The 11,114-nt window shown below is 32.4% G+C and overlaps 1 long non-coding RNA gene across 4 annotated transcripts in view; it reads right to left on the bottom strand.

The window, feature by feature from the left end:
• Window positions 1–2,128: 2,128 nt before the first annotated feature.
• Window positions 2,129–11,114, bottom strand: part of LOC136068873 (uncharacterized) — a 10,174-nt gene continuing 1,188 nt past the window's right edge. Inside the window, exons 2-8 of one of the 4 annotated variants that reach the window (XR_010630174.1) lie at window positions 10,470–10,607; window positions 8,527–8,737; window positions 8,293–8,345; window positions 6,713–6,768; window positions 4,652–4,809; window positions 3,153–3,193; window positions 2,129–2,626 (exon numbers count right to left, since the gene is read on the bottom strand). This is a non-coding gene — a long non-coding RNA (uncharacterized LOC136068873). Of the gene's footprint in view, window positions 2,627–3,152; window positions 3,194–4,651; window positions 4,810–6,712; window positions 6,769–8,292; window positions 8,346–8,526; window positions 8,738–8,990; window positions 9,110–9,277; window positions 9,387–10,469; window positions 10,608–11,114 lie in introns of those variants that run through there. The other 3 variants (XR_010630175.1, XR_010630173.1, XR_010630176.1) reach the window with 3 other exon arrangements.

Raw genomic sequence — 11,114 nt, forward strand, 5'->3', positions numbered from 1 at the left:
TTTGGATCCTCAAATGGCCAATTTAAATTGAGCAGGCACGTGCACCATAAAGAAGTCTCGACACTCCACATATTGCTCCTTTGGAAATTCCAAGTTGGAATCTAACCACAATGTCCAAAGGAATATTCTAGTGCAATGTTAAAAAGAGGTTAAATTTTAACAAGAAAATGGAATCATACGATTTTACTCTCTCTTACGTTAATCAAAAAAATCCAACCTCTCCTAAACGAGGTTTTCAGACCCAGACCATTCATTAAACCGTAAAAGGGAGAGGTTCAAGATTTTTGAGGTCAAACTGAGGTCGAACCGGGGTCGAACCGTTATGACGTCATAATTAATTTAATAATTAATTAAAGCCTAAATATAGATATTAAATTTATAAAACTAGTGAAATTGACTAATATATCTATGTATGTGAGGGAAACTTAATGATTTTCAAGCATATATTTAATAATTAAATAAGAAAGTTAATAAAATAAAATAATAACCATGAAAACATTAAAATTTATGATTAATTTTTGAAGTAAAGTTGAATATCTTTGAAAGATTTTAATTATAATTTTTTTTATTCCTTGTAAGAGATGGATAATTTAATTAAGTAGAATAAAATTGTGTTAAGTTGTTTTTATTAAAAAAAAATAAAAAATTGCTAAGGGGTTGGATCGCATGGTTCTTGCCACCGGTTCGTGCGGTCCAACCCTGGTTTTTGGGGTTCACGGAATTGCCACATATGCCCGGTTCTTTATGCTTAAAAAACCGGTTTTCATCCCGATTTTCGATTTTCACGGTCCGACCTCTCGGTCCGGTCCAGTTCTGAGAACTATGCTCCTAAATTAATTAAAGAACTAACCTAAGTAACAACGTACGTGTATCACATTGGCTAAAATTAATTAGCATCTCTAGCAATTCAAATCTCACGATTAAGCTTTTATACTGTAAAGATGAAAAAGGATAGTTATCAGACACAACAGAGACTAAAGGTTTGTTTGGTTTGCACGTCCGCATTTCAGGATTTTTTTTTTTTTTAAACCAATGCCTATTGCACTGTTCATGGGATATGAATAGTGCAAATAGGCATGTGAACAATAATTTTAAAAGTGAACAGTAATCAGAAAATGATTTTTTTATTGTGTTCAGTTCTTAGGAAAACTAGCGTTTAACCCGCGCAATGCGCGGGATCATTTTACGAATTAAAATACTTTGCATTCAACATAAACTTAGTTCTCCCATTTCCACTGCATACATTCAAACTTAAATAATGTGGTATATTTAGACATATAGTATCCAATATTCCCAAAAAATGTTAAAACATTTGTATCTTCGAATCACTTCATGTGTGTCATTCCCTTCTCAAAGGGGCCACTTGGAGGAACACATGAGTCATGAAATGAGTTCAAACAAAGGGAATTCTCCATAATGCTCCTAATGCAATATCTTCAAAAACATTTAATATTTCCTATCAAAGAATATTTTCATTTTTATGAGCTTCCACATCTAAGGGAAAATAGCGTTTATCTAAAAAAAAGAATTTCTCTTTAAGAAAATAAAACTTAACTTACGTTTGAGCATCATGTCAAGCTTTTGCAGTGCAAGAAGATTGACATAAAAATCTGAACTTGGTGCATATTTACAATGAGTTATTTGCCTAAGCCTCCTTTAACAACCATCTATTCTAGAAAAAACATTTGTTGTTTATTATAACCAAATATAAACATCAATATTTATGCCAAATTAGTATCTAATTTCTTGTTTCTATTGAAATGAAATTTGTTATTTAATTGGAAAAAAAAACATGGGATAACTTTCAAAAATATTATCTATTTAAACAACATATAAAGTGATGAAATTGCACCCTAGAACTACATGCATATTTAGTGGAGGACCACAATCAAACGTTATTATGATCCTTAATAAATTTTGAAAAATTGCTCAAAGAAAGCTTCTAAATAAACTACTATAGGCAATATTTATCACAAAGATTGACACCTTCTAAATGTGTACATTCTACAAATTTCAAAAGTATGCATTCAATAGGTACTGTGCCATTAGAACTAAAATCAAATGTCATATCAAAGAACTTCAGCTTCATCTCGAAGCCATAAACCAAGCATAATTTAAGATATAGAAATTACAGAGTAAATTTTTTGTAAATTAATCCAAGGATTTGTATACACATATTTTCTACATTAGATACTCCATCCATATACTTAGCTTAAATTTAGAAATACCCTTTCCCTAACTCATTGTAGGTAATTCGTAAAAGAGGGAAAATTGAGTTATTTAACCAAATAAATTTAAGTGCAATATTGTATAACCATTGCCCTCGGCCTCATCAATAATAGATAGATAACCAAAACCAACTTAGCCCAAATACCCAAAATGGCATAAGTTTCATGAAAATGGCAATGACTCATTATAACATTTATCCTCAACTCCAAAAATTGCAAATGACTTCAATAAAACAAAAAGGAAGTACCAATTCACTTGAAGTTAAATAAGGAAAGCACTAAGAGCTAAAAAAATCAAAAGAACATGTTGGACTTAGGAAGCACTAATTGGATATGCTGCTGATGATTCTCTTTCAATGTTTTATAGAGCATTAAGCTCCACCGCAGGAGATTTTCATCTGTATAGAAACAAAGGAAGACAGATTAAATTAGAATTAAAAATAAAATTGGAGGCCTTTCATTAAACATCTAGCAAATATAGTAATTTGTTCTTATTTGACATAATCCTTATGGAAAAATAAACAAAATATACGGTTTATAGAGCCTATGTATTATCTGCCAACTCAAATCCTATAGTCTAGGCCTGATGTGTCCATAGCAGAATGATCAAACATTTAGATGCTAACCAATCAAATTTTTTCACCTAAGCACATCCCATTTTCTGATAATTTGGTTCAATTGGTCTACATGTTAAAGGTCTTCATAAACTAATGCAAAAATAAGAAAATCAAGTAGATCAATGGTATAATGAAATGAAAAAAAGTAAGATGTTTCAATGTTGGTTGAGCTAGAAATGATTCAACATATTTAATAAATATTTAGCAAAGGTGTACTTGTAAAACATATTTAACAAACTTTTAATACCAAGAAGCAGACACATTCTCATACGAAGAGATTATAAGTTAATACAGATTATGGGCTCACCTTCAAATAATGGGGAAACCATATGATTCTGAGTTAACCAACTAATGAACCACAATGAATAAAAGAATGAGAACATAGAATATTTGAGAATCAATAAAATTTAAAAGAAAATATTTGATTATAGAATTTTGAAATAGAAAGTGAGAGGAAAATAAATATAAAAAAGTTGGAGATGGTTACTACACTGCATAATTTCAAAAAGAAAAGAAAAAAGAGAACAAATAACTTAGGAACCAAAAAAATACCATTTTATCAAATCATATCATTCACTAATCAGTAATATGTTGCATCAATACAATTTTCCATTAACATAACATTTATCCTTGGGGCGGGCAAGAGGTTGAGTTTGACATGGGTTTGAGGAGGAAAAGGGTCCTGGTCTTTTGGGTTTTGAGTCTATGTAGGTCATGATGAAGAATGCAAGAAGTGATGTGAACTGTACCAATTTTGTTTGAACCAACAGCTTGTTGTAGTAGTTTAAGGAGGTCATCTACCATATCCAAAGAAGTGGCATCCTTTACTGCGTCCTTTCCAAGCTGAAACTCTATTACTTTCTTTTCATTTTTTTGTAAGGATGCCCGTCTTGTTTGTGCAAATTGTTGTGACTTGGCCCATTGTCTCAAAAGCAGATGGTTTTAGACTTAATATGTGATGTTTGGATTTGATTTCACCCACCCCCATACCATGATAAATCTAAATGATTTATTCATTTATGAACAATGAATATGAACAAAAGTTCTCAAGGATGAAATCTAGAAGATATTACATAACATGTACATAGTTTTTTTCATAGCTATGTGATGGTGTGCTTACTTATTGCAAATACCATTGCCCTACAATTTTCAGATGAATAAGAAGCAGTCCTCCTAGGACTACTCAGGCATTTTCTATCCAAACATCAACCCAATTGTGTGTAGTTGATGGTCTTTATGTTAGAAATATTTTTCTAATGGTAATGGTAACTACATTTTAGTTAAATAATGGAGAAACCATATAATTTGTTGCTGCCCATGTAATGGAGACACCATTCTGAGTTAATTTTTTTTTTTTGGGCAGTGAGTTTTTGTCATTTTAGCAGGACATAAATAGTATGTGAATATTGTGGTGATTCTTTTATAAAATTTCTGCCAAATTATCTTTAGCCCTCAATAGTTAAAAACAAATTATCTTTAGCCCTCAATAGTTAAAAACAAATTATTCACCTGAAAAATAAAAATAAAAAAAATAAACCACTTAATTTGTTTCCACCTGTCAATTAGAAATTGATACATCATACAGCCAACATCGATATGAGCAACAATAAAGAAAACCAATGAATGCATGCTATGTATCTGCAAGAGCTTTCAACCAACTTTTCCCACATTTAATTGTTTCTAATCCCAAACAAAATACATAACAAACAAAAATAAATTATAAAGTCATCGAGTTAGAAATATAATTAATCAATTTTCTTTCATGAATTTATCAAACATGATGGGTTTAGAATAAAATATACTTACTCCTAGGATCTTTGTAATGTGAATCCACCAAAGAAGTTTCGCCTCCATTGGAGTTTTGATTGTGACCCAATCCATATAGATACATGGGTTTGCGCTATGATGGCACATGACATGGAAGAGCTCGATCTATTAGTTAGGCTTCTCCCTCACGGATTTTTCTACATGCCCAACGAAAGCAAATTATTTAATCAAATCAGTCTTAGGCTATCCAAACAGTATCAAATTTGACAGCTTTTCTTAATCACATCAGCATGTAACATATTTAAAACTAAACCACTCACCTAAAGACCAACTAATAGATATATATTATTCCATTTCAATATTCAAAAAGTTGCTCAAAACCATAACCATCAATAAATATAAGAGACACAAACTAAGATTACTGTGTCTATGGACAAAAATAAAAGACAAAATCATAAAATAGAGAATGAAAAAAAAAAAAAAAAAAAAAGGACCAACCATGGATGGAGTTTCCATNTAGATCAGACTCTAGGATTGAAGAAGATCTACAAGCTCATCAACAGGGATGGAATCCATATCCTTGCTTTCAGTTATGGCAGTCACTTTGGTCTAATCTTCAGTTAAAGATCTAAGAATCTTCCTAACAATCTTAGGTTGATCATAGATATCACCAATTAAAAGCAGAATTAACAAATCATTCAGTTTGGCATAAAATTCATCAAAGGATTCATCTTCAGACATCCTAATGTTTTCAAACCTAGAAGTTAATTGCTGCAGTTTGTTTATCTTAACTGCCTTTGTGCCTTCATGCACAGTTTGGAGGATTTTCCAAGCAGTATGAGCAACCTCAACATTAGAGATTCTCTTAAATTCCTCCATAGAACAGCATTAAAGATAGCATTCATAGCTTTGCTATTGAAGCTTGCTGCTTCTTTTTCAGAAGTTTGCCACTCACTCACAGGAGTAGCGGGCTTCTCCCATCCGTATTCAACGGAATTCCAAACCCTTTCATCAATGGATTTCAGGAATGCTTTCATCCTTACTTTCCAATAGGCATAGTTGTTCCATCAAAATGAGGAGAACAAACAGAGTGTCCATGCTCCATGACAACAGGGGTCAAGGATCAGCTCAGAGATTAAAAATCTCAAACAAAAAGAGCAACCTGCTCTGATACCACTGAACGGTTTTAGACCCCTTAAACACACAGATTGCGTAGCCTAGATTAATTAGCCAAGTTGTTACTTAGTCAAATTAAGCAATTCTAGGTTAAAACAATCCAAACAATCATATCAAGAATATAAAGCAGCGGAAAATAAATAACACAAGATATGATCACCAGGAAACCACACGGTAAAAACCTGGGGAGGATTTGACCCACCGATCCTCAAGGCTAACCTGAATTCACTATGAAAGAATTGAAGTTCGTACAAAAGGACTACAAGCTCCCGCTCGACTTCCTAATGCTACCCACCAGTAGAACTTCCTGACACGACCACGGCAGGCTCCGAATCCACGGACTACTTCTTTCTTGAATTCCTCAATCAGCTACAAGCTCCCCGCTTGCTTTTCTTTTCAGTTCCAATGGTTGCAACAGTAATGATCTTCAAGTTGTTGAAATCATCTCTACCATGAAAACCCTAAGTTTTGTGTAAAGAAAGCTCCTCAAAGATCTCACAAGAGATTCACACAAAACAGCAATGTATGAGCAACAATAAATATGGACAACATCCAAAAACGTGGCTAGGGTTTTGTTTATATACCTAGGGTAAAAACATGAAACCCTAAACGTTTAATGAAGTAGGGCTGAGTTGGAAATTCTGCAGAAAATTCAACCTGTCGATTTATCGATCGAGTCTATTCTTCGATCGATTGAGCCAGGCCGAAAGTTCCAAGTACTTCTGAGCCACTCGATTCCAACTTTACAATATTAAACCAACTTTGAGCAAGTCTAAATAAGACTAAATACAATGTTTTGATCATGGTTTGCCAACATTACAAATTAGAGTTCTAAATACATAAAATCCTAAGACCTTAGAACCTAACAAAATCAAATCTTTAAAAAAAAAAAAAGTGAGAGAGAGCTGAAACTTAATGACTTACATCAAGCAAAGCACTTAACTCTGAAGAGAAGCAAATAGTTTGTTTTGGGCTTTAATCTGTAGAAAGAAATAAAATTCCAGTTAATTACTACAGCTGTAAAAATATAAGAAAATAGCCTAAGGTTAATGACTTCCATCAAGCAAAGTAAACATATACATATGTGGCTGTATATGGAGAGCAGCAACATTATGAAAAAGCAAATTTGCAAATGAAACTAATACATATTGCTGCATAATGTGTCTCTCTAAGTGCAAGCTTTCTACTAAAGAAGGCTATATTGTTCCTCTCCCTAAGAATATGAGTCCACTTACATTGCACATTAAAGATGATCTTCCTATTACAATAAAGTGGCTAAAAAGATATAGAACAAAAATAATGGTAAAAATAATCAAACATGCAGTGATGCTAGAGACTTTGGGCTTGGGTTGGAAGATGTTGGTTTTGATTGAATTTTGAGAAGGGAGAGACATGAAGAGGAAATAAATGGGTAATTATTTTTTTTTACAAAGAAAAGGAAGAGGATGGATAGGAATAGCAGAAGCAAATATAACTTGACAAATTATTAATGGGTGAAAAGCAATGGATTTGCAGAATAGGAAGAGGCAAAATAGGAGGAGGTGAAAACTAAAAAGTGATGGGTTTGTGAATTGAGGGAGATAGCTGTTGAGTATGCTAAAGAATATGAAACTATTCTCACAAAATCTAATTATATATTATGATGTCCTTAAAATAAAATAAAATAAATTTCCAGCAAACATACAAAAAAATAAAATAATAGATCAAGAAACGTTGTTTGCAAGGGACTAAACAAAATGTTGTGGTGGGCATAAATTACAAAGCGATTTGTTGGGAATTTTCTTACATTCAATCTCTATACCTGCAAATAAAAATAAAGCTTAAATTAAAAAAAAAAAAAAAAAGAAAAAAAAAGTGGTGTTCCAATGAATCTTATGTAAGGTATGGACTTTTGAGCAAAGGGAACCATCCAAATTGAACATGATCTAAGATCTACCAACTAAAAGTGGAATTAATGATACACACTTTGCGGTTTTGAGTCCATCAAAGCAACAAACATACATGTATAAACATCACAACACAGGTAGCAATATAACAATCCAATGCACAAAGTAAATTTGAATGATCAAAACCCACTACGGATCCAACCCCATCAATCTATGATTCCAGTTTCTAATTCACCCATATTCCAATTCTACGCATCAAGTATTAAAATAATAATAACAATTATATGCAAACTTAGAACCAATAAAAAAAATCAGCAGGCATTAAATGTAAATGTTTATACGATAATCAACCTAACAACATTTTCAACACACAAAAAAAGAAAAGAAAAAGAAAACAGATCATGAGAATATCAAAAACCTTAACAGATCATACCAAAACCTAAACCTAAATTAAAATAATTTCAATAACAATATATATACACATTGCAATCATTGTAGAAGTATAATTTATTGGAACCTGATAGTGGTCTTTAATAAGGTTTCAGTGAAAATTAATATTGATTGCGGTATTTGCACTGTGCATTTGTTTTACAATTTTTTGGGAAAAGAAATCAGTACCTTGATTTGATGAAATTAGAGACTCTAGATTGTGGAAAGATTCCACTTCATCTCTGGAAAGAAAGAAATTGAATGATTTCATTCCGAAATAGACGAATTGAAAAAAATATATTACCGAAAAAATTAAAAAAAGAATAGTCACATATTAAAACTTGATTTCCTTAGCCCTAATTTTTGAATCCAAATCTAGAACCAAATTGAAAAAATTGAAAGCATATAACAGATCTAATTTACCTAAAAAAAAATCAGAGAAAAAATAGAACCCATCAGAGGTGTTGTTTGTGGGCAGAGGGGACTTTTACTCTGATCTTAGTGAGAGAAACATAAAGGCGTTCTGTCAGAAACAGAGAGGCCTTCTCTTCTTTCTCCGTGTCCCAGGATTGCCTCTCTCTTTTTCTGTTTCTTTCTCCGTGTCTTCATCGCCTCTCTCTTTTTCTGTTTCTTTCTGCATGTACCCATATAAAATTATATACATGCCAAGCCATAGTATCCGAAAATTGAATGAATATATCATATATATCAATCACAGCACACAGTTTTTTCGATAAATAATTCTAAAACAAAATTATGCAGGAAAATTACTGCAGTAATTTGAAGAATCAATATTCTAGGGTTCTGCATTCTTGTTCATGCCGTAAGAATCAATTTTCACAACAAAGCACCAAAAGAAGAAGAATGAACACAGAATTGATGCGTACCTTTAGTCGGAATAGTGCCAATCTCTAACTCCGTATTTCAGAACCTCTGTGACGTTTGATCGTATTTAGGTTTAACGGATGCCGATTGTGATGGTCTAAGTCCAGCAGGATATGGCGGCCTGAAGAGAAGAAATCGCTAGGGTTTTAATCGCAAAACAGATCTACAATATTCCGCAAATTCACGAAAACAGGGGAAACTTATCCTGAAATCTCAGAGAAGTTTAAAAACTGAATCCAAACAACAAAAACTCATAGAGAGAAAGAGAGGGAGAGAGCAAAGAACGTACCTGTAAAACTCAAAAGGGATGACGATGGCTGGTCAAACGAATCCCCAGGGTGGCGCAATTTTTTTTTTTTTCCTCCTTGAAGAGTTTGATGTGAAGAGACCGATAAGTTTTTTTTTTTTCTCCTTCCTTTTTTATCTATTAGATAATACAAAAAATAAATAAATAAATAAAAATTGCAAGAAAGAAACCTAAATTCAAGGAGTCTTACATAGAGACAATGAAATGTAATCTTGAAATTTCTTGCTCATTCAACAAAATTTGAAATAGACCCCAAAAAAAAAAAGTTGTCCTTCATCACACATGCACTCAAGAAAAATGAAAGAAAGTGATTTTTTTTTCTTTCTTTCGACTCCAAGAGTTAATTATTTTGTTTCTAAAAAAAAAAAAGAGTTAATTATTTAAAGCATGTTCCAAAGTTCCAAAAAGATAAACAAAATAAATTCAAGGAGGTCCAAGAGAGATAATTGTTGTCTTTGTTTTTGCTAGAAGCAAGTACTAATGTCTTCAACAAACAATAATTAATAATTAAAATATCATGAAATTCAACTACACAAAATTTCCCCTTCAGGCTATCTTGTAGGTTTGTTAGGATGTTCCCTTTAATCCTTTTTTAATGCTAAGTGCTTTTCAACCACTGCATTACCAAGAACGGCTGTACATACATTACATCCCTTTGCTTTTGAGGGTAACTCCTGAGTTTGCATCAGGATGAAGTTGCAAACGAAGAAAAGAAGAAGTTCAATATTGTTTACCTAAGGAAGAAGAAAAAAAGAAGCCTGAAACTTGGAAGACAATTCCAAAAGATAGTTTAAGCAGTCTACATAATTCATTCATTGAAATAATCATAAATCAAATCCTAATTTATGGTCAAGTGCAGGTTTCTTCTCGGCATTCTCTGTTTTTCAAAAGGAGTCAAAGTAGTATAAATCTCAGTCACAACTCTAATGTAAGTCCGATTGACAACTATAATCAAACACATTCAAGGCAACTCATCAAATGACAAAACACCCAAATCTACTTTTTAATTAGCACACATTGTTGCTTTCAACAGTATAAAGATAAATTGTAATGAAGAGCCATGCTAGTTAGTGCAATTAAATCTTCGAATTGCTTTAAAAACAAATCATGAACTTATGCAAACCATTCTATTAAAAAAATGCAAATTAGAAAATTTCAAAACTGTGGTGCTTACTGGCTTCTCTTCAAACTTGTTTTTGCCAAAAACCTTCAGTTGGGCAATCTGCTTTATGCTTACTGTGAAGCAGGTTACTCAGTACATATGTGATGAGCAAGGAGAGAGGTACCAATCTCCAAAGTTGTGAGAATGTCCCTGCAATATCAAAACCAAAGTATTTTAAAGATGTTAACAGTACTATAGAATGTGAAATAGATTATAACATAAAAAAAGTGATTATTGCAAAAAGTCACAAAATTTTCAATTCCAAAGTCTAAAGGCAACCAAAGGGAAAAACACCCACAAATACAAACTCACCAAAATTTAGGCACTTAAAAGTATATAGAGTAGAAAGCCGCAACATAAATGATTTAAAAAGAAAGTAAAATAAATAAAATTACAATCAAGGCAATGGTCATGGAGGAGGACATAACGTGTGGGGACTGAAGTGCATCTAATCAATTATTGGGCAGAGGGAAAGAAAAAAGGGTTTGAAGGAGAGGTAGAGGGAAGCCAAGAGATTCAAATATAAGAAAATAGAATTTAACAAAAAAAAAAAAAAAAAAGGAACAGGATTGTAAATAAAAAGGAAAGAACCCAAATTGATTGAAACAAAACAACCTAGGTGCGGCCTTTGTGTCATGGTGCTGCTGAAGAAAGACC

Source organism: Quercus suber, unplaced genomic scaffold (genome assembly GCF_002906115.3).
Source record: "Quercus suber isolate HL8 unplaced genomic scaffold, Cork oak 2.0 scaffold_138, whole genome shotgun sequence".
Classification (NCBI taxonomy): domain Eukaryota; kingdom Viridiplantae; phylum Streptophyta; class Magnoliopsida; order Fagales; family Fagaceae; genus Quercus; species Quercus suber.